The following is a 22134-nucleotide window of genomic DNA, read 5'->3' as shown; positions in this document are numbered from 1 at the left end:
AGATAGGTACGGCCGCGGCGCAGGTGCCAGATTTTGAATGCAAATAGGCAGGGCCAGCAGAGAACGATTCCGTTCCCTGGCCCTGTCAATCACAATGCGGAGGGGGCGTCATTAGGATCGGAGGATGCGGCTGTTACCAGCAAGTAGCCGCCCTACTTGCAGGTAGAAAGGTAATTTGCATATTTTAAAAATAGCTTTTTATCAAATTCTACTGAACCAAAATCATTATTTAACTTATGTATGCAGAGCTCGCAGTATAGGGATTATTAGTAAACAAAAAAAACGGTTTAGTGGGGTGACAGAAGCCCTTTAATGGCAGCCAAGCTGTCCCTGCCTTTGTCCCTTTCTCAGTCTCAGATTGGCCCCCCTACCTCCATTAGCCTCCTATCAGACCCCCAGCCTACATCAGCCTCAGATCAGACTCCCATCAGATCTTTCAACCTCAGATTAGACCCCCATCAGACCTCCCATCCTCAGATCAGACCCCCATCAGACCTCCCATCCTCAGATCAGACCCCCATCAGATCCACCAGCCTCAGATCAGACCCCCATCAGACCTCCCAGCCTCAGATCACAACCCCATCAGACCCTCCCTAGCCTCAGATTAGCCCCCATGAGACCCTCACTAGCCTCAGATCAGTCCCCCCAGCCTCAGACCAGACCCTTACCAGCATCAGATCAGACCCCTACCAGCATCCGTTCAGACCTTCCCCACCCTCAATTAGCCTCAGACCAGCCCCTATTAGACCCCCCAGCACCCAATCAGACCTCAGATCAGACGATTAAAAAAAGAAATAAACTTACCTCTCCAGCTCCGGATGGTGTTGCCACTTGGCAGATTCACTTACCCTCCGTGGTCTTTTTCCCAACGTGCTCTACTGTGACCTGACAGCACACAGCATCAGGTCATAGTCAGTGTGCATCTATGTGCACTATGTCTGGACGCTGTATGTGTCAGGACACAGAGCGGGGCTGGAAGAAGACCAGGGGAGATGAGGATAGCCAGTGCAGTGAGGACAGCCTCCCGCATGCTAATGATCGCTTCCATAATGGAAGTGGTCATTAGCATTTTCACTATATGTTCTGGCAGGGGGCCACATGAATTGATCCCAGGGGCCATATGCGGCCCGTGGGCCGGAGGTTCCCCACCCCTGTTAGAAAATACTGAAACATTTCCACATTTTTTTTAGGGAGGTCTCCTCAAAATCTTACATCTATAAGAACAAAAAGTTCACAATAACAATTATTATTATTGACACAAAAAAATAGAATATAAATAATATTAACACTTATAATGATGATTGCTAAAATAGTAACACACAATTGCTGTGAACAGATGCAGTGCTGGGATGTGTTACTATGGTTACTGTAAGTTCTGCAGACAGAATGCGCTTGTATTACAAGTTATACAGTCTTGCAGCAAATGTAGATGAAATACGGTAGCAGGAAGTCAGTGCAATGTGACACAGAGTGGAGGGTGCTGTGCTGGAGCTGCACATGTTATGCTGGCTGCAGGTACACACTCACCGCATCACATAGACGTGTATTGTGGTATTGTACGTTTATAACATATATGGCTTACTATGACTGTTTAATGCACGTGACTGTGCACATTAGTAAGTCCATACTGCATATGTAGTGGGACATCTGGGGCAGAAGCATACACTCCATGTAGTGGGGGACAGACGTAGACTTGTCATTATGCTATGTGCGTGTGTATATAGACTGTATTTATTTATGTGTGTGTGTATATATATATATATATATATACACAGGGGTGTAACTACCATAGCGGCAGACCATGCGACTGCTATGGGGCCCAGGGCAAGAGGGGGCCCAGTCTTAGTTGGGATTATCTCCTCATCTACTGGAGGGGAAAACTTGGTCAGGACTTTACCGTCTGAAGGAACACATTTTAGCAAATGAGGCAGTGGAAAAATTTAAAAAGTGTCTAGGCAGAAACCTTTCTGTCCTGTGTGGGGGGCCTGGTCTGACTCTTGCTATGGGGCCCTTATGTCTCTATGTACACCACTGTATATATACATATATAGGGCCAGATTTATCATTCCTCTGACAGCTCACTCCACTTTCACATATGGCTAAAGTCAGTTTTAGCTAAGTTAGATTTATTAATGGTCCTTTAAGACTGTAATAAATGTGGTTTGACGGTAGCAGTTTATCCGTCAGTAAGCGGCTTTACAAAAGTCGCACGTCTTTACGAAAAAGTCGCATGTTCTTTTAAAAAGTTGCATAAGAGAAGCATGGTCCTCACTGGAGTGATTTTGCAAATTTTTTTTGCGACTTTTAAAATTGTCGCAATAGTAAATCTGTCTAGAGATTAATTTACATAAGAAAACACGCCCACTTTCAGAAAACTGGTGAGCATAGTGCAGAGCCAATAAAAGTCGCACATTTTTGCGCAGTTTAAGCGATTGCGCAAAAATTTGTGACTTTTTCACTCCATTCTGACTTGAGCTAATGATAAATCTGGCCCATAGTGTGTATATTCTAGATAGATAAATATAGTGTATGTGTGTGTATAAAGATATATTGTAGTGTATATCTATCTATCGTTTTTATTTTATTTATTTCTGTATGTTTTTAACTATTTGGGGGAGATTTATCAAGACCAGCGCTTTCTGCACCAGTGTTGATGTCCCCATAGATGCGGCTTATTTATGACAAGACACGTGTCTAATTATAAATTAGGCTCATCCTCCTGCGGTCCGTGTGCCTAAACAGAAATTTTTGGCTTCAACTGCAGCAGAAAACTGGTGGAAATAAAGATAAATTTGTCGTGGCGGCTAGCCATGTCTCTTTTCAGAAAAGTGTCGAGAGCAGCATAAAAAACACCACTTGTGACTATTTAATAAGTCGAATTGAAAAAGTTACAAACTCTCAGTTTGCGACTTTTTAACACCACTTTTCTGGCACAAACTAATTATAAATCTCTCCCTTTATGTTGACCTTATATGCAAAGACATACCTCCCAAGAAAAGAGAACCATCTTACTAGCGCCACCTTCTGGAAGTGTCTCACTATAAGGCCTCATGCACACGACCGTTGTGTACACCCGTGGCCGTTGTGCCGTTTTCCGTTTTTTTTCGCGGACCCATTGACTTTCAATGGGTCCGTGGAAAAATCTGAAAATGCACCGTTTTGCAGCCGCATCCGTGATCCGTATTTCCTGTCCGTCCAAAAAATATGACCTGTCGGACAACAGTTCACGGACCCATTCAAGTCAATGGGTCCGTGAAAGAACACGGATGCACACAAGATTGGCATCCGCGTCCGTGATCCGTGGCCGTAGGTTACTTTCATACAGACGGATCCGAAGATCCGTCTGCATAAAAGCTTTTTCAGAGCTGAGTTTTTACTTCGTGAAAACTCAGAACCGACAGTATATTCTAACACAGAGGCGTTCCCATAGTGATGGGGACGCTTCTAGTTAGAATATACTACGAACTGTGTACATGACTGCCCCCTGCTGCCTGGCAGCACCCGATCTCTTACAGGGGGCTGTGATCCGCTCAGGTGCTGCACCTGAGGGGTTAATTGTGCATATCATAGCCCCCTATAAGAGATCAGGGGCTGCCAGGCAGGAGGGGGCAGACCCCCCTCCCTCCCCAGTTTTAATTTCATTGGTGGCCAGTGTGGCCCCCCTCCCTCCCTCTATTGTATTAATTTCATTGGTGTCCAGTGTGCGGCCCCCCCGGCCCCCCCCTCCCTCCCTCTATTGTATTATCATTGGTGGCCAGTGTGCGCCCCCCCGGCCCCCCCTCTATTGTTTTAATATCATTGGTGGCAAGTGTGCGCCCCCCGACCCCCCTCTATTGTTTTAATATCATTGGTGGCCAGTATGCGCCTCCCTCCCCCCGGCCCCCCCTCTATTGTTTTAATATCATTGGTGGCCAGTGTGCGGCCTCCCCTCTCCCCCCCCCCCCCCCGATCATTGGTGGCAGCGGAGAGTTCCGATTGGAGTCCCAGTTTAATTGCTGGGGCTCCGATCGGTAACCATGGCAACCAGGACACTACTGTAGTCCTGGTTGCCATGGTTACTTAGCAATATTAGAAGCATCATACTTACCTGCTGCGCTGTCTGTGACCGGCCGGGAGCTCCTCCTACTGGTAAGCACAGACCTGTCACTTACCGCCGCACAGACCTGTCACTTACCAGTAGGAGGAGCTCCCGGCCGGTCACAGACAGCGCAGCAGGTAAGTATGATGCTTCTAATATTGCTAAGTAACCATGGCAACCAGGACTACAATAGTGTCCTGGTTGCCATGGTTACCGATCGGAACTCTCCGCTGCCACCAATGATCGGGATAGGGGGGGAGAGGGGAGGCCGCACACTGGCCACCAATGATATTAAAACAATAGAGGGGGGGCCGGGGGGGCGCACACTGGCCACCAATGATAATACAATAGAGGGAGGGAGGGGGGGCCGGGGGGGGCCGCACACTGGCCACCAATGATATTCAAACTGGGGAGGGAGGGGGGTCTGCCCCCTGCTGCCTGGCAGCCCCTGATCTCTTACAGGGGGCTATGATCAGCACAATTAACCCCTTCAGGTGCGGCACCTGAGGGGTTAATTGTGCTGATCACAGCCCCCTGTAAGAGATCAGGTGCTGCCAGGCAGCAGGGGGCAGTCATGTACACAGTTCGTAGGATATTCTAACTTGAAGCGTCCCCATCACCATGGGAACGCCTCTGTGTTAGAATATACTGTCGGATATGAGTTTCACCATCTAACTCAAATCCGATGGTATATTCTAACATAGAGGCGTTCCCATGGTGATGGGGACGCTTCAAGTTAAAATATACCATCGGATTGGAGAAAACTCAGATCCTATGGTATATTAACTCCTGACTTTACATTGAAAGTCAATGGGGGACGGATCTGTTTGCAATTGCACCATATTGTGTCAACGTCAGACGGATCCGTCCCCATTGACTTGCATTGTAAGTCAGGACGGATCTGTTTGGCTTCGCACGGCCAGGCGGACACCAGAACGACTTTTTTTTCATGTCTGTGGATCCTCCAAAAATCAAGGAAGACCCACGGACGAAAAAACGGTCACGGATCACGGACCAACGGAACCCCGTTTTGCGGACCGTGAAAAAATACTGTCGTGTGCATGAGGCCTAAGGGAAAGTCCAACTTTTTAACAAGTCTTGGAATATAACAAGGGAAAATAGCGAAGTCAAATATCCATTCATTTACAACTGTTTCAGGGTACTTACCCCTCATCAGTATGAAGTAGGATTCTGGCTGGCTGAGTGCGATGCCTTGAACTCAACTTAGGCAGAGTGCTGGCTCTCCTTAAAGAGACCAGCTGTGTATGGAAATTCTTTAGCAGTGCTCCATGGTATGGAGACTTATTGGCAATGCTCCACAGGAAAAAAAAATGCAAAGACGCATATACATGGGAAAGAGAACCATCTCAGTAGGCCATCTTCTGGAAGCTACAGATAAATATTTGGATATTATCTCTTATCATGCCCCAAGGCTTGTTAAAAAGTAGGAGCCACTTCCAGAAGTTGGCACTAGAGAGATGGTTCTCTTTCCCACGGAGATACCTCTTTGCATATATTTTTTTTTTCCCATGGAGCATTGCCAAAAAGTCTTCATACCATGGAGCACTGCTAAAAAGTCTCCATACCCAGCTAGTGTTAGCATTTCTTACATGAGCACTTTGATACAATAGTTCACTTGCACTAGTTTACCACAAAACAATTACATGCTATGTAATGACTGTTACCCTGTAGCGGTGCGCCTTTACTTATGATAAACTACAACTACCTGCAGGGGGCCACTTTGCCTTTCTGCTGTCTGAGTTGAAAAGTTAAATGGTGCCCTTCCCCCATAGTCCGTACAGATGCATGGCCACCTCTTCGGTCACTTCTAGTGGACTGCCAGAAGTAGCCGAACCAGAGCTAAGCTATTTTTTGAACTCCCATTGAAGAGCATGGAGGGGTGGTGGCCGTGCTTGTGTGGTGCGCTCTCCTTCACTTTGGAGGGGGGTTCCATTCTGGAGAGGCGGGACCTGCACTTATCTGTCTCTATCCTAGCGATACGCCATCAAAGTCTGAGATGAGACAACCCCTTTAAGATCTGGCCATTGATTTTATACCATGCAAAGCAAATGGTAAAAGCTATGGTCACATTTGGTGAAAACTGACAAAAAAGCCAATGCAGAACATTCATATTTTACTGCAAATTTTGGGGGCTTGCCCTCAGCAAAAACTTCCACTATGTGTAATACTATCTTTTTTAGTTCTTAGTGAAAGGGTTAAGGGAATTGGTCAAGTGTCTGGTGTCCAGTGGTTACTCACCTCCTCTGGTTCCAGCGCTGTCTGAAGTGGTCCAAAAGTATTGAGACACCTGAATTAATAGAAAATAGTGGTTGGGAACGTCATCCTGTGTGTGGCCTGTTGCTAAAGGGAAGGGGGCAAATCTGTGAGGGGTGGTGTCAAATGTAATGGCCATTTTGAAGGCTGAACCAAATGGGAAGGGGTGTCACAACCAGACAGCTGAGAAGCTCTGACAGGAGCCGTTCAGATCCTCCCCCTTGAGTTTCTTTGTTTTGGTTTCTGTTCCTCACCTCGTTAGGCTATCTCAGCTGTCATGCAGTCAGACTCATTACCTCCCTTTAAATTCTTCCCCATAAGGTAGTAGGGTGCGGCTGATACAACTTCCTGGAATGTGTGTGCATGCTGTCCTCAGCTCCCAGCTACCAGTTCCCAGTCCACAGTCGTCTGCAGATAAGTTCTGTTTAAGTATTTATGATTTTCTGTTGTCTGGATCCAGGTGACCCTGACTCCCTCCGTGTCTGTGTAGGGAGCCGGTGGTCGTGTCCCCTCACTATTGTAGGGCCTTCAGGTTAAGATAGCCGAGGTACGTGGATATGCGCCCATTCACCTTTGGAGTGGTCGCATAGGCTGAGCAATAAGGGAGAGCGGCAGGTCGATTGCAGGGGTCTCCCTTTTTGTTCCTTAGTTGTGGATCCAGTGAGTCATCGTTTGTATTTGTATCATCTTGTTTCCTGTACACCATCCGTGACAAGGGGTCCATTTGAGACATGTATCCGATCTGATGAGGAATCTAAATCTGTGATTAAATGTGACATACTTTCCTGCCAAAGGTATTACCAATTTTCTGTTTGTTATAGACACACGTATGGGTGTGAGATTAACACAAGAGGAGAGGACAGAGATTACACTTATCTCCAGGGATTGCAGTACCCAAGTCATTGCAGTGGATTTCAATGCTCGGTACCCTAACCAACCACCTATCTGCCAAGGCAAACTTGGCCAGACAGTGGACATAACAAAACTGCCACAGATGAAGTAACAACAATGGCTATTATGGCGTCTTTCAGAAAGAGCCCATATTGTAGTGCCCAGTGTCTGTCACAGGAGAACGTAGTGAGTCAAACCACCATTGGGTGGATACTGCCTATACAAAAATGGCACCTGTACAAGATCCAGTTGATTCATCATCTCAGGATGATCCCAACTGCTATGTTTGCAGAATGGGCATCACAGCAATTTCAACGGGACCCATATTTGGCCAGTCCAACACAGAATCTGTTTGGTGAAATTTGCAAAGCCATTTGCCAGCTGTGCCATGACCAGGGGCGGACTGGCCATAGACCTTACAGGGAAATCTCCCAGTGGGCTAATGCCCAGGGGGTGCCCAAGTGTTACCTAATGCAGCACCTAATGCTGTGAGAATCAGGTACTCATGTACCTGGCCAGAGACTGCACATGCCCTCCTGAATTCAGCTGCTGTGTCTTGCATCTCACCTACTAAGCCCCCTGTTCCATATCTTAATCAGAGACAACTGGAGGAGGAGGGACAAAAAATGGCAGCTATTGATGGCCACCACAGGGGGACAGCTTTTGGGGCAGTATATTGTGCTGCACTGTGGAATATGGTGCTGCTGGTACAGTATTTTCCGCTATAGTATTGCTGACCCTGCCTACTTATGTTGCCCATTTGGACCCGCCTACAACATATGCCCACTTTTATGTTTTTTTTCCAGGGAAAGTTTAAGTTCCCAGTCCTCCCTTGGTCATGGCGGATAGGCTGCAATGACTTGGGTACTGCACAATGTTTGTCCACTCCTCGTGTGTTAATTTCACAGCCATTCCTGTGTCAGTAACAAAGAGAAAATTGTTAATAGCTTTGGCAGGAATAAAAGTACGTCACAGATTTGGATTCTTCCTCAAATTTTCATCAGATGCATATGTCACATGCACCTCTTCCTATATGAAAATATCGACTTGGTTCGACAGCTTTCAAAATGGCTTTCGTGTTGGGCACCTCCCTTCACTGATTTGCCCTATAATATATATATATATATATATATATATATATATATAATATAATTTTATTTTTTTTGTGGGGATTCGCTCTGGTAGACAGGACAAGAGGACGCAGTATAGAGGCAAAGACCAGTTTGTAATTCAAAAAATTTCAGTGTTTTGTTCACACTTATGGCAACAAAACAGTACGACAGTCCATTTGCAGTTTCGGTGTTCGTTTACACCTAGACAGTTCATTCAGCGACACAGTCACCTGTTATCCTAGGTGTTAGTTCACACCCGATAGGCATTACTCAGGACAGAGCAGACCTCCCAAACTCAGGCCTCCAGCCTAGCACACTGCTCATATTCCAATCCAGCGATTGCCAGAGCTCCTCTGTCAGAGAGAGGTAATCACACCCAGCTGACACTGCCGGCTGTTTTTTTTATAGGCTGACACATACCTTCCATCAACGACGGACCCTTGCGCTTTCCTACATACCTCCCCCCCTTTGTTCAACCTGAGGGGGTGAACACTTGCCAGACAGTGTACCCAGGACAGGGCATCCGTATTTCCCTGCAAGCGGCCTTCCCTGTGTTCCACTGAGAACTTGAAGTTCTGTAATGACAAGAACCATCTGATGACCCGAGCATTCCTCTCTTTGGCCTGGCTCATCCACTTGAGAGGGGAGTGGTCGGTCATCAGACGGAACTTTCTCCCCAACAGATAATAGCGGAGATACTCGAGTGCCCATTTGATGGCCAGGCACTTTCTCTCCACTATACTGTACCTAGTCTCGGCTGGGGTGAGTTTGCGGGTCAGGAAAACAACGGGATGTTCCTCCCCGTTGATTTCCTGAGACAGTAGAGCACCGAGGCCTACTTCGGAGGCATCGGTCTGTACTATAAACTCCCTCTTGAAGTTGGGCGTCACCAAAACCGGTGATCCGCACAGGACCGACTTCAAAAGGCTTTTTTTGCCTGGTCATTCCAGCAGACCATAACGGACTTCCGTCCCTTCAAGAGCCCTGTCAATGGAGCCGCTAAAGTGGCAAAATGGGGAACAAACCTCATATAATAGCCCACTATTTCCAGGAACGACTTTACTTGTCTAGTGGTGACAGGTCGGAGCCAATTCCGAATTGCCTCTATTTTATTCACATGGGGTCTGATAACTCCACGTCCAATGACGTACCCCAGGTACTTAGTCTCCTCTAAACCTATTGCGTATTTCTTTGGGTTAGCGGTCAGTCCAGCCTTCTTAAGGGAGTCCACTACAGCCTGCACTTTGGGTAGATGACTTTCCCAGTCGGTACTGTGGATGACGATATCGTCCAGGTAAGCCGATGCGTACCGACGATGTGGACAAAGTACAATGTCCATGAGTCGTTGGAACGTGGCGGGGGCACCATGCAGACCAAAGGTTAACACTTTATACTGATACAGCCCCTCAAGGGTGGCAAAGGCAGTTTTCTCTTTGGCAGCCTTGTTAAGGGCACCTGCCAGTAGCCCTTCGTGAGGTCCAAGACAGAAAAACCTGGGGCATGGGATTCGCATCAAACGTGGAGATTTCGTTTAGTTTGCGAAAATCGTTACAGAACCGTAACATCCCCTCCGGCTTGGGTATTAGGACTATCGGACTGGCCCATTCACTTTTTGACTCCTTAATGACGTCTAGTTGCAGCATTAGCTGCACTTCCTCCTAAATGGCTTGTCGCTGAGCTTCGGTAACCGGTATGGTTTTAACCGGACTTTTGCCTGAGGCTCCGTGAGAATGTCATGCTGGATTATGGAAGTGCGTCCAGGGAGGTCCGAGAACACATCCGTGTTCCAACTAATGAACTCCCTGGATTCCTGAGCCTGTTTAGAGGAGAGGCTGTCAGCAATTTTTACTGTGGGAACTGATTCACTTGCATCAGACTGAGGGGCCTGAACCTCTTCTCCTAGAAAACCTGGTCGTGGGCTGTCTTCAGTAGAGGACTCCCTATTTTTCCATCGTTTTAGTAAATTCACATTGTACACCTGCTCTGGCTTTCGCCTCCCCGGCTGGTGTACCTTGAAATTTACCTCTCCAACTTTCTCGAGTACCTTGTAGGGCCCCAGCCACCTAGCTAGGAACATACTGTCTATGGTTGGTACCAGAACCAAAACCCGATCACCTGGTTTAAAGTTCCAGACTCGAGCCTGGCGATTATAGACCCTACTCTGGGCTCGCTGAGCTGCCTCCAAATGCTCCCTGACCAGAGGCAACACTGTCTCCATCCGCCCTTGCATCTGGGTGACGTACTCAATAACACTTTTGTGTGGTGTGGGTTGTTGTTCCCATGCTTCTTTGGCTTTGCCCAACAGACCGCGAGGGTGTCTGCTATATAGCAGTTTGGAGGGCGAGAACCCAGTAGAGTCCTGGGGCACCTCTCGCGCTGCGAACATGAGATAGGGCAGAAGAAGGTCCCGGTCCCTCCCATCCTTAGACACCACTCTTTTTAACAAGTTTTTTAATGTTTGATTAAATCTTTCTACCAGGCCATCCGTTTGCGGATGATACACAGACGTCCGTAGCTGTTTTATGTGGAGCAACTTACAGAGTTCCCTTATGACCTTGGACATAAAAGGGGTCCCTTGGTCGGTCAGAACCTCTTTCAGTAGTCCCACTCAGGACAACATCTCCATTAACTCCTTAGCTACAGATGTAGCAGGGTTAGCACTCAAACTCTTAACTCAAATTTCTTAAATCATTGTGTTATCTTGAACCAAAAGCCATTAAAAAGCAATTGAAGGTGTTTGCTTAGATTAGATAACACATCTCAGAAATCTCAGAAAGCATGAGTGTTAACTCTACTACATCGGTATGAGTTTGGCTGATATACTGTATGTCGCAGTGACACCCCCTCCTAGTACCGAGTGGCGTAGTAGAGGACGACCAAGATGTGCTGGTGCCCTCTAGCGGACTTCGGTACTGGGCCTATGAGATCCATAGTGATTCGCTTGAACGGGACCTCGATAATCTGGAGAGGTACCAGGGGACTCCGTAAATGTGGCTGAGGGCTATTTATCTGTCAGGTTGGACAAGATTTACAAAACTCTTCTACCCCTCTGAACACACTGGGCCAGTAAAATCGCTGTAGTATTCAGTCCTGCGTTTTCTGCCTTCCCAAGTGACCCCCAAGAATATGCTGGTGGGCAAGCTCCAATACGAGCTTGTGATATGCCTTGGACACCTGGCGAATCCCCACAATTGGTGGAGGATGTGTGCAGTGCAGTGAGGCTGGTGTGAAGGCCGAAATATTTTTGTTTTTCCGCGTGCGGTTGTATTTCCTACATCAAACCAGCGAGATTACAACCCGTGTCCCTTGACAAAATGGAAGCTGTCGTGAAGGCCCTCGTGGAAGCTAACCTGCAACAGCGGGAGGCCAATAAGCAGCAGCAGGAAACAAACCAGCTGCTGTTACAACATGTGATGGCTTTACAAGGAGCAGGAGCATCCCAGAGTGTCCACGATGCCCGGAAAGCGCTCCGTGCAGCGATCCCCAAGATGACCCCCACAGACGACGTCGCAACCTATTTGGCGATCTTTGAGAAGGTAGCTGTGAGAGAGAAGCTACCCCGAGAGCAATGGGCTGAAGTCGTCGCTCCGTTACTGGCGTCTGGACCCCAGCAGGTGTATTTTGACTTATAATTAGATCAAGGGGCTAAATACCACGCACTGAGCATAACTGCGAAATCCGGACGACTTGAAGTGCTCTCACAGGCTCCATGCAGATGACCTGTTCTCAGGCTGAGAGTGAGGTGTGACTTAGCTAAGGCCAGCACACCTGTGGACTAATTAATATGGACAGCCCAAGACCTAGACTGTCCAGATGGAGTGGGGGCCCACCCTTCTTACCCCACTCCAGCAACACAGGTTTTCAACAAATCCTAATACAGAGATGTTGATCACACTCTGGCATGGTTCCTGTGCCCGCTTGATGTATAGGTAAGAAATTCTGTGACAAGAATATACAGCAGATGACATACATGTCTGCCATTTTGTGTTAGTGCTCGAGTGCTATGGTATATCATGATGTGCTTGGAAAATCAAACTGAATGCTTTATTGCTTACATAAGGCAAATATTGAATACTTATATTTTTGATCCCTTATTGACCAGGTCTAAAAAGGTGATCCTCAAAAGCTATTTGTTTTTACCTCCCTGCATTTCCATTTCAGCAGCAATAACTTTTTCATTTTTTCATTAACATGGCTGTTTTGCTTTATGCAAGAGAAATTTAATAATTTTTTTTGCATTGTTTGTGCAATTTTTTTTTTTTTCTTTGCTTGGGATTAAATATAAAAACTATTTTTGGAATATTTTTTATGCTCTTTATGTTTCACACTAAAATGAATTCTCCAGGTTATTATGAGTGTGTGGATAGCTAATATGTGTAATTTTATTTTTATTTTTAATTAATATGTGCACAGTAAAATATATTGTGTATTAAAAAAAATTATGTTTTTTGTTTTCTGTTTTTTTGTGTTTTTTATTTATTTAAATATTACATAATTTGTAAAAAAAAAAAAAATACCATTATGAGTTTTCTCTCTTCAGCAAAAGGCATTTATCATGTAGAGAAAGTTAATACAAGGCACTTACTAATGTACTGTAATTGTCCATATTGCCTCCTTTGCTGGCTGGATTCATTTTACGATCACATTATGCACTGTTCATTTCCAAAGGTTACGACCACCCTGCAATCCAGCCGCAGTGGTCATGCTTGCATACTATAAGAAAAAGCGGGGGCCTATACACACTCCTGTGGTCTCGGTCACCAGACAGGCCGGAGCCTTTTCCTATAGTGTGCAAGCACGACCACCACTGATGGATTGCAGGGTGGTAGTAACCCCTGGAAAAAAAGCAATGTATAATGTGATGGATAAATGAATCCAGCCAGCAAAGGAGGCAATATGGACAATCACAATACATTAGTACTGTAAGTGCCTTGTGCTAACTTTCTCTACATGATGAATGCTATTTGCTGAAGTGACACAACCCCTTTAAGACTTTATTCTAAATTTATAACATACTATAATATTCCTGTATGTTAATACATCATACTGTGTCACTTTGACACAGCCTGCTATTAGGGCAACACTATTGTGTGCTAAGAGTTGGCATACTGAACTGACAGCCCTGCGGTCCTTTTGTAGGTCCTCGGGGCTGACTGTAGATGGCTCTCATAGTCTCTGCTCATAAGGAGGAGTTCTCTATGATCATGGCGTGATATGGACTAGTGTTGGGCGCGAATATTCGTATTGCGAATTTTAATCGTGAATATCGCCACTTCGAGAAGTCGCGAATATTATAGATTTTTTTTCAACTAAACCCATGATCCCTCCCTGCTTCTTGCTTGTGAGCCAATGAGAAGGCTGCATTGTCTTTGTCTGAGCTTAGCAACTTCCCTAGCAACCAATAAGAAAGTTGCCTACCCCTTACTATATAAGAACCTCCCCAGCAGCCATTTTCAGAATTTTTTTGCATTTATGAGAGAGACAGCAGTGTCATTGCTGTACTCTGTGCTTTTCTGTGTCAAACTCATTACATTAGATAGTTAGCTTATATATAATACAGATAGTTAGTGGGAGATAGTCAGTGTAGGTTAGATAGTGATATAGTGTAGCTGATCGGTTCTGCTGTCCATACATACAGTACAGACCAAAAGTTTGGACACACCTTCTCATTCAAAGAGTTTTCTTTATTTTCATGACTATGAAAATTGTAGATTCACACTGAAGGCATCAAAACTATGAATTAACACATGTGGAATTATATACATAACAAACAAGTGTGAAACTACTGAAAATATGTCATATTCTAGGTTTTTCAAAGTAGCCACCTTTTGCTTTGATTACTGCTTTGCACACTCTTGGCATTCTCTTGATGAGCTTCAAGAGGTAGTCCCCTGAAATGGTTTTCACTTCACAGGTGTGCCCTGTCAGGTTTAATAAGTGGGATTTCTTGCCTTATAAATGGGGTTGGGACCATCAGTTGCGTTGAGGAGAAGTCAGGTGGATACACAGCTGATAGTCCTACTGAATAGACTGTTAGAATTTGTATTATGGCAAGAAAAAAGCAACTAAGTAAAGAAAAACGAGTGGCCATCATTACTTTAAGAAATGAAGGTCAGTCAGTCAGCCAAAAAAATTGGGAAAACTTTGAAAGTAAGGGCTATGTGACCATGAAGGAGAGTGATGGAGTGCTGCGCCAGATGACCTGGCCTCCACAGTCACCGGACCTGAACCCAATCGAGATGGTTTGGGGTGAGCTGGACCGCAGAGTGAAGGCAAAAGGGCCAACAAGTGCTAAGCATCTCTGGGAACTCCTTCAAGACTGTTGGAAGACCATTTCAGGGGACTACCTCTTGAAGCTCATCAAGAGAATGCCAAGAGTGTGCAAAGCAGTAATCAAAGCAAAAGGTGGCTACTTTGAAGAACCTAGAATATGACATATTTTCAGTTGTTTCACACTTGTTTGTTATGTATATAATTCCACATGTATTAATTCATAGTTTTGATGCCTTCATAGTCATGAAAATAAAGAAAACTCTTTGAATGAGAAGGTGTGTCCAAACTTTTGGTCTGTACTGTACATGCTACAGACATAGTGCTGTGATGTCACAAGTTCACAACAATACTTAGTGCACTAATATGTAATCAGACCTTCTAAAATGTGAAATTGCACGTATTGCGCAAAAATATGTCCATCATTAATTGCCGATTTGCGCAATCGCGAATATATTGGAGCACATCTGCATATAAAGCTATTGTAATATTCTGCCATGCCAACCATTTTCTCCAGTCTCAGGAAACGTCTAGCAGCTTGAAAAATGTAGCAAGAGTGACCCACGCCTGTATTGGGCATGCATTACGCTAATATTACATTGCCGATTTTCGCATTCAAGAAAATAATTGCGAATTTATGACGAATATTCGCCCAAATATTCGCAAAAATATCACGAATTCGAATATTACCCCTGCCGCTCATCACTAATATGGACTACAGCAGTCGGAGGGTTAAGAGCTGGAAACAGAGCTTCCTCAGATCCCACCAGTGAAGCTTGAGACTGCACTAAGAACCATAGCTGTTAGTAACAGCCAGTTCTTGGCATGGGAGGGCTCCTGATGCCGACAACTCCCCTCCACTCAAGTGATGTCAAAAGATGTCACGGCAGATTGAGGCCCTGCACTGCCTGTCATCAAAAGACAGTGGGTGGTCATTAAGAGGTTAACTAACCTTATTTTGTTATTATAATATCTCCATGTAATTTTAAAAATCCCATACCCAGAAAATTCTTCAACTTGATCACTGAATACATGGGGGCTTATTTAACTACAATAGGTGTAGCGAGCAACATGCACCCACGTGTTATGAGCAGGCCACAAATAATAACCAGTGGTTGTTCCCCCTCATTTGGCTCTATGTAGGTACTTTTTATGTTTTTTTTATTTTTTAATTGTTAAAAACATTTATTGTTTTACACTTTTTTATAATTAGATTGCTTCTCTCATAAACTCCAATTACGGGGGGGAAGGGGGAGCCGGAGCACACCGGGAGGCACGCCCTTCCAGGTTTTTGCTCCCTCAAATGCCGGGATCACTTTTGACTAGGGCATCTTAAAGGTTAAATGTCTGCGATCGGCATTACCGCCAGTCGCAGACATTAGTCTCCCGGTTGCCTGCTGTTTTGACGCACCTAGACACTGTGGCAGGCTCTGCATGCTGGATAGGTTCAGATTGTCTGGGTGTTACAGCACCATGAACTTTAAAATGTAGGGTTCCTTCTTTCTGATGTCGTCATCAGCATGTAAAGAAAGATCATCACTTTGTCACCAAGCTGTATCTTCATTCACGTAAGGTTTTGTTAACTTGTGTGTTGGAATCTCCGTTAGGGACCTCAGTCTCAAGAGTCTGTCAAAAATGCTGGAAAAAGAATGCAGCATGCTCTGCTATTTTGTCTGATAAAATGACAGACACCAGGACAGAAACCCAACAGGCCCTATTATAGAGTGATGTGTCGGAAGGCGTTGGTGTCCATCATATGATGGATCTGTCTGCGGAATGCCTGATGCTATGGGAACAAATCCTAAGGGTATATTTACACACAGCAAATTTGCAGCAGAACTTTCAGCGACTGAAAATTTGTTTATTTAAAGGGCTTCTGTCACCCCACTAAACATTTTTTATTTTTTTTTGTTACTTATAATGCCTATAATGCGATTTATGCATACATACTGTAATTAATCATTTTCGTTCAGCAGATTCTGTTAAAACCTTACTTTTAAAATATGCAAATTACATTGCTACCAGGAAGTAGGGCAGCTACTTGCTGGTAGCAGCCGCATCCTCCTCTCATAAACACGCCCCCTCCGCATGTTGATTGACAGGGCCAGTGGACGGGATCTTTCTCTGCTGGCCCTGTCTGCATTTAAAATCTGGCGCCTGTGCCGTACCTGTGTCGGCGCAGGCGCACTGAGAGGAGGACGCTCGCTCGGTCGCTCCATCCTCAATGCGCCTGCGCCGATGACGTCACATCTACACATGGCGCAGGCGCATTGAGGAAGGAGCGACCGAGCGAGCGTCCTCCTCTCAGTGCGCCTGCGCCGACTGAAGACAGGTACGGCGCAGGCGCCAGATTTTGAATGCAGACAGGGCCAGCAGAGAAAGATCCCGTCCGCTGGCCCTGTCAATCAGCATGCGAAGGGGGCGTCTTTAGGGTAGGAGGATGCGGCTGCTACCAGCAAGTAGCCGCCCTACTTGCTGGTAGCAAGGTAACTTGCATATTTTAAAAGTACGTTTTTAACAGAATCTGCTGAACGAAAATGATTAATTACAGTATGTATGCATAAATCGCAGTGTAGGGATTATAAGTAACCAAAAAAAAATGTTTAGTGGGCTGACAGAAGCCCTTTAAATGCAGTTTTTTTCGTGGCATTTCTTCAAGCCTCTTTCAGATGAACTGATTTTCAGTTGCAGTAAAGTTCAGTTTCTGCACCAAATGTTCTGCATGTGAATATACCCTAGGTGGAGCTGAGCTGCAATACCAGACACAGTATATGGACAATGGCAGTGTTTCTATAATTTTTTTTCTAATCTCAGACGAATACCAAAAATGGAATGTCTCATAAGAAAATGACCTATTGTTTTATTTTTTTTATTTTTAGTAATAGTTGGTGAGTAACTAAGACCATAGCGTGCAACTGTGCGGACAAACAGATCAAACCATCATTGATAAATTTGAACGGCACTTGGTCAGGCTACTTAAGTTGTAAAGTAACTTCATAACCTGAAGGAACTGTGAATAACAACAATTCCACTTTATGAGAGACTGGCCCTACTCTGGGGTGCAGGACACCACTCAATTGAAATATAAACAAGAACGATACATAAGTATTCAACAATTTTCTAATTTAAACAGTATTCAACATCTTTTAGTCTATGCAGCGTCTCAATGTGACTGGTATAATAGATAACTAACAGCATTAGAACTTGTGATACTAGCGACTTTTCAGTTAGGGCTGTTTCACACGAGCGGATGCTGTGCGTGACATCCGCTCCGTGAATGACAGCCAAGACCCGATGCAGACTGCAGAGGCACGGAGCATTAACATGATTGATAATGCTCCGTGCCTCTCTGTGATCTCTTTACTACGAAATCACAGTGAGATAAAGTTGTCACCGTGATTTCGTAGTAAAGAGATCACAGAGAGGCACGGAGCATTATCAGTCATGTTAATGCTCCGTGCCTCTGCAGTCTGCATCGGGTCTTGGCTGTCATTCACGGAGCGGATGTCACGCACGGCATCCGCTCGTGTGAAACAGCCCTTATGTATAATGTGCAATAATATTTTTGGGTACACCGAATGAAGACATATACAGTATCTTGGAGTGACAGGCTTCTCTGGTAGGACTCTCGTCACACCGGTTATTTGCGACATGTGTTGCAATCACACACGCCGCAAGTGTGGCGATATCTCATTTGAAGATCCCCTACTACTAAGATTTAGAGCTATTCATTGGATTTTTTAATTTTTATCTATTTTTATCTTCACCACTTACTGCTTTTAATTATTAGTAACTTCTATTTTTTTTTATTTTTATATAGAATAAATACTATATATTGGATGTGATTCCGGACGTTGAGTGCTTATCATCATTATCTTTTTACCATATTTACAAACAAATGTGACTGGGTGAATCACATTGATAAGTGCACCTATCCATCTCAGTCAACAGGGGAGCCACTTTGCTATTCGAACACGCCACTATTGATATATAAAATAAATATATTGTAACAGGACCAGGGGGAAAGTGGTAGAAGGAGTCTACATTTCACCTAGGTTCCTGTCCTATACGTTCTAAAAAAAGCAGCCAGGGAATTGACAGCAAGGAAAACTAGGTTTTCTCTTTGCAAGGGTTTTGTTAAAACCTGGTTAGAAGGGCCTGGCTGCTTGGAGCAGGGAGAGTTGGGTGGGTCCCTGCTCCAATTAGCCACTCCAGGTATTCAGGGTAACTGTGGCTAATCACCTTGGAACCTGAGTGTGCTATAAAAGGGCAAACAGCTCACTAGCTGGTCTCTCTGCTCCTGGGAAGAACCCTGCTGGGTGAGTGGAAAACAACAGTGTGTTTTGTTGATGGAGCTGGGCACAAGGCTCAGTTTCATGTAGTTAGGGACTACTGCCTGTCTAGAAGTAGTGGCCAGACGGCCAGGTATTTCATTTGCTTTGAACTGTTTTCTTTAATTATTTTTCCTGCAAAAGTCAATAAAACTGGCTGAGGACTGGACTGGACTGTGTTTTATGTGCCTATAGCACCCGTCTATCCCAGGAGACCGCGGTCCCATGAGCTAATCCCGCTACAATATATATTTAAAAAAAAACATAATTTCATGTTGTTTTTGCACTGATCACTAAGCCTAAAATATTTCTATACTTCCTGTTCTGTCCAGGTAACTTTTAAGTAGCCATCTCCTTATCAACACCTCTGTATAGATAACACGGAATCCACCATTCACAATCGGAGCGTATCTACTTCTTCTTGTACTTTGCACAGATCACATAGTACATCTAGGAATATCTCCCATAGAAGTCAGTCAGGTCAGCTCCTGTTTATTATGTCTGTGGCGCATGTACCTGCTCTCAGAAAACAGGAAGTCTTGACATATTTTAGGGTTAATGGTCATTGTGATATTTATTTTAAATCTAATGAAATTTTAGAAAAATGTTTAACATAAAAACTTGATTTAAACCATAGGTCTGTTACAAAGTAGACGCAGATCCACTGTGCCTGCTGAACAGATATGAGTGCAGGCTACTCCTAAGGACATTATCTAAGTGAACCACCTAGTCTCACCCTTTAGCCCCTACACAGGGGCCACCAGGCTGTTACCTCTTGGAGAAGTCTTTGTTTAGTAGATGGCTGACCCGTGGGGGTCAAGAGACACCGGTTTGAAAAAAACAGTGAAGGAGAAGCGAAAGTCAGGGCAGGCAGAGTATGTGCAATCCAAAGTCAGTCAGAGGGTCAGGGTAGGCAGCTCAGGGTCAGTATGGAGGTCAGCCAAGATCAGGGCAAACAGTGAAGGGTCAAAGCAGGAGACAGTAAATGGGATAGCGAACAAGACAAGTAGTGCACCTTAGCAGGAAACTAGACAGCTGGAACCTATTGCTCAGGCACCTTCCCACAGGGGAAGCTGCCTTGAATATCCTATGATTGCCAGCCAAAGGACGGAGAAGATTAAGGTGTGCACACCCTGTGGGCAGTGAGAGCTGGCAGAAGGCAGAGCTCAGTGATAGGCCCTGCCAAACAGGAAAAAGCAGAGGTATGCCTGTAAGCACAGGCCACCGGAAGAGCAGAGCAGACAACCAGATATACTCTCTTAGAGGCCCTCTGCACTCCAAAAGCTGTCAGATGCTTAAGCAAGTGAAGCCTGCTGTGATTCTTTCTGTATAGTGCATCCTAGCCCAGTCCAGATTATTTTTGAGGAGTACACCCAGGTACTTATAAGTGACTACCTCAATGTCCACTGGTTTAGGAGGGTTTGTTTATTAGAGAAGCACCTCACCATTTTTGTGGGTACTGTGTCGTCCACACAAAAGTTAATGCAGTCTGTTATAGAGAGTGGGAGACCATCCATGTCCTCCACACAAGTCCAAAAAGTCCGAATTCTGGAGTGAAAGCATGATAAATCAGGGTCATAGAGTGAATCTGTTTAGTTACTGGCTTGTTAAACAGCAGCTGGGATACTTCCATTTTTGGCCTATTTGAATAGTTGGGATTGAATGGTATATGCACAATAGAGTGAGACACCTTGTCTGAAGTCAAGTATGGAAAGGCCTTATAATAGCCCCTAGTATGTTTCACCACCTTGTCTACATCAGTTGTATATTTTATTAGTCTGATGGACATATAAAACAGTTGGTTATTATTTGCAAAAATAGTTTGTAATTGAAATGTCAGTCACCATGGCATTGCTGAAAAAAAAAAAGCAGAACCATATTCACACAGGATGACTGAGATTGATGATTTCCCCTGATATCCAAGGAGATAATAACAGAGCCAGGTTTTGATCCCCAGTGGCATGCAGCACTGTAGCTGGAAATCCAGTAGTAAAGTAAGTGACAACACCAATCAACTGAAGATCTGAAATGCGTGCCAAACCTATGCCTTTTTATCACATATTGTGCAACCTTTTCTAACAAAGTAACTTCTTAAAAACGGAGCCAAAGTTACACAGGAGCCTTTGTATCACATACAAAGGATACCTCCTATTTTGCAGAACTTGCGCTCTGTTCTCAAAGGCATCATGGCACTCCGTTGATGACAGCAATGGCAGATCTGTTTCAGAAGGATCCTAAGTAATAAGCATTCTGCAAGGGAAAAAATAAGGACAGGGCTACACAACGACCTTGGATGTGGCACACCAAGATCGTAGGGTTGCACTGTGACAATGCAATCGGTTCTGAACGTGGCCATGTTAATACACGTGATGTGGCCGTGACACAATAGCTACAAAAAAAATCAAACCTGTTGGGCTTTTCAGCACAAAAATCCAAGCAATTTTTCCAGCGTAACGAATATTGTAAATTTAAATTATTTTTATGGGTGTTACAAATCCTAAATCAAACACAACTCACAGCGAAATTGCATCCTAAAATAGCTCTACAACTTCATGTAACTTAGCAACTAAAGTCGCTGTGTAGTCCATGCCTAAAAAATAAAAAAACATAACTATGTTGTAAAGTATGTGAAAGTGCACATTATAGAAGCCCTGGGGAACAGGGCAGTATATATTTTATGAATAAAAATGGATAAAAAATAAAAAGTATAAAATGCAAGAGAGCATAGCCCAGACAGAGCAAGACTATAATATACAGAGCACCTTGTTCTTTGTCACTGAATTATTTGTGCAGCTTCTTCTTCTGGCTGTTATGCTGTAGGTAGTCAGTATACAGTCGCTGTTCATGTATACCTGCTGAATACCACACAAAATGCTTTCTCCTCATAAGCATTTGTTACTATATCTCTGGCATAGCTGGGCATCTGCCTCAAAGGGTTTTTTAAAGGGGAGTAACTATGCCAATGCAAAAAAATGCGTGAATTTTATCCTTTTTCTTGCTCACATACCTGGAGAGCTCATCTCTTTTCTGTGGGTGTGCAGCTGTTTTGTAGACTGTAGGCTGTAGACAAAGCCTTACTCCCTTGCACATGCATTCACGGGTCCTAAAATTAAATTTAAATGAACAGATACAAAATGAAATTCAAATGATCAGAAACTTTAGCAGCATACTTTAGCAG

At 44.6% G+C, this 22134-nt stretch overlaps 1 protein-coding gene across 2 annotated transcripts in view; it reads left to right on the top strand.

Annotated features, from left to right (window-relative positions):
- Positions 1–1443: 1443 nt before the first annotated feature.
- Positions 1444–22134, top strand: part of TPK1 (thiamin pyrophosphokinase 1) — a 781125-nt gene continuing 760434 nt past the window's right edge. For both annotated transcript variants that reach the window (XM_040432721.1, XM_040432717.1), the window contains exon 1: positions 1444–1515. The gene's annotated coding sequence lies outside the window, so the exon portion shown is untranslated. The remainder of the gene's footprint in view (positions 1516–22134) is intronic.

This window comes from Bufo bufo, chromosome 5, assembly GCF_905171765.1.
Source record: "Bufo bufo chromosome 5, aBufBuf1.1, whole genome shotgun sequence".
Lineage (NCBI taxonomy): Eukaryota > Metazoa > Chordata > Amphibia > Anura > Bufonidae > Bufo > Bufo bufo.
The sequence above is the reverse complement of the archived record's forward strand: the minus strand, read 5'-3'. Positions and strand labels throughout refer to the sequence as shown.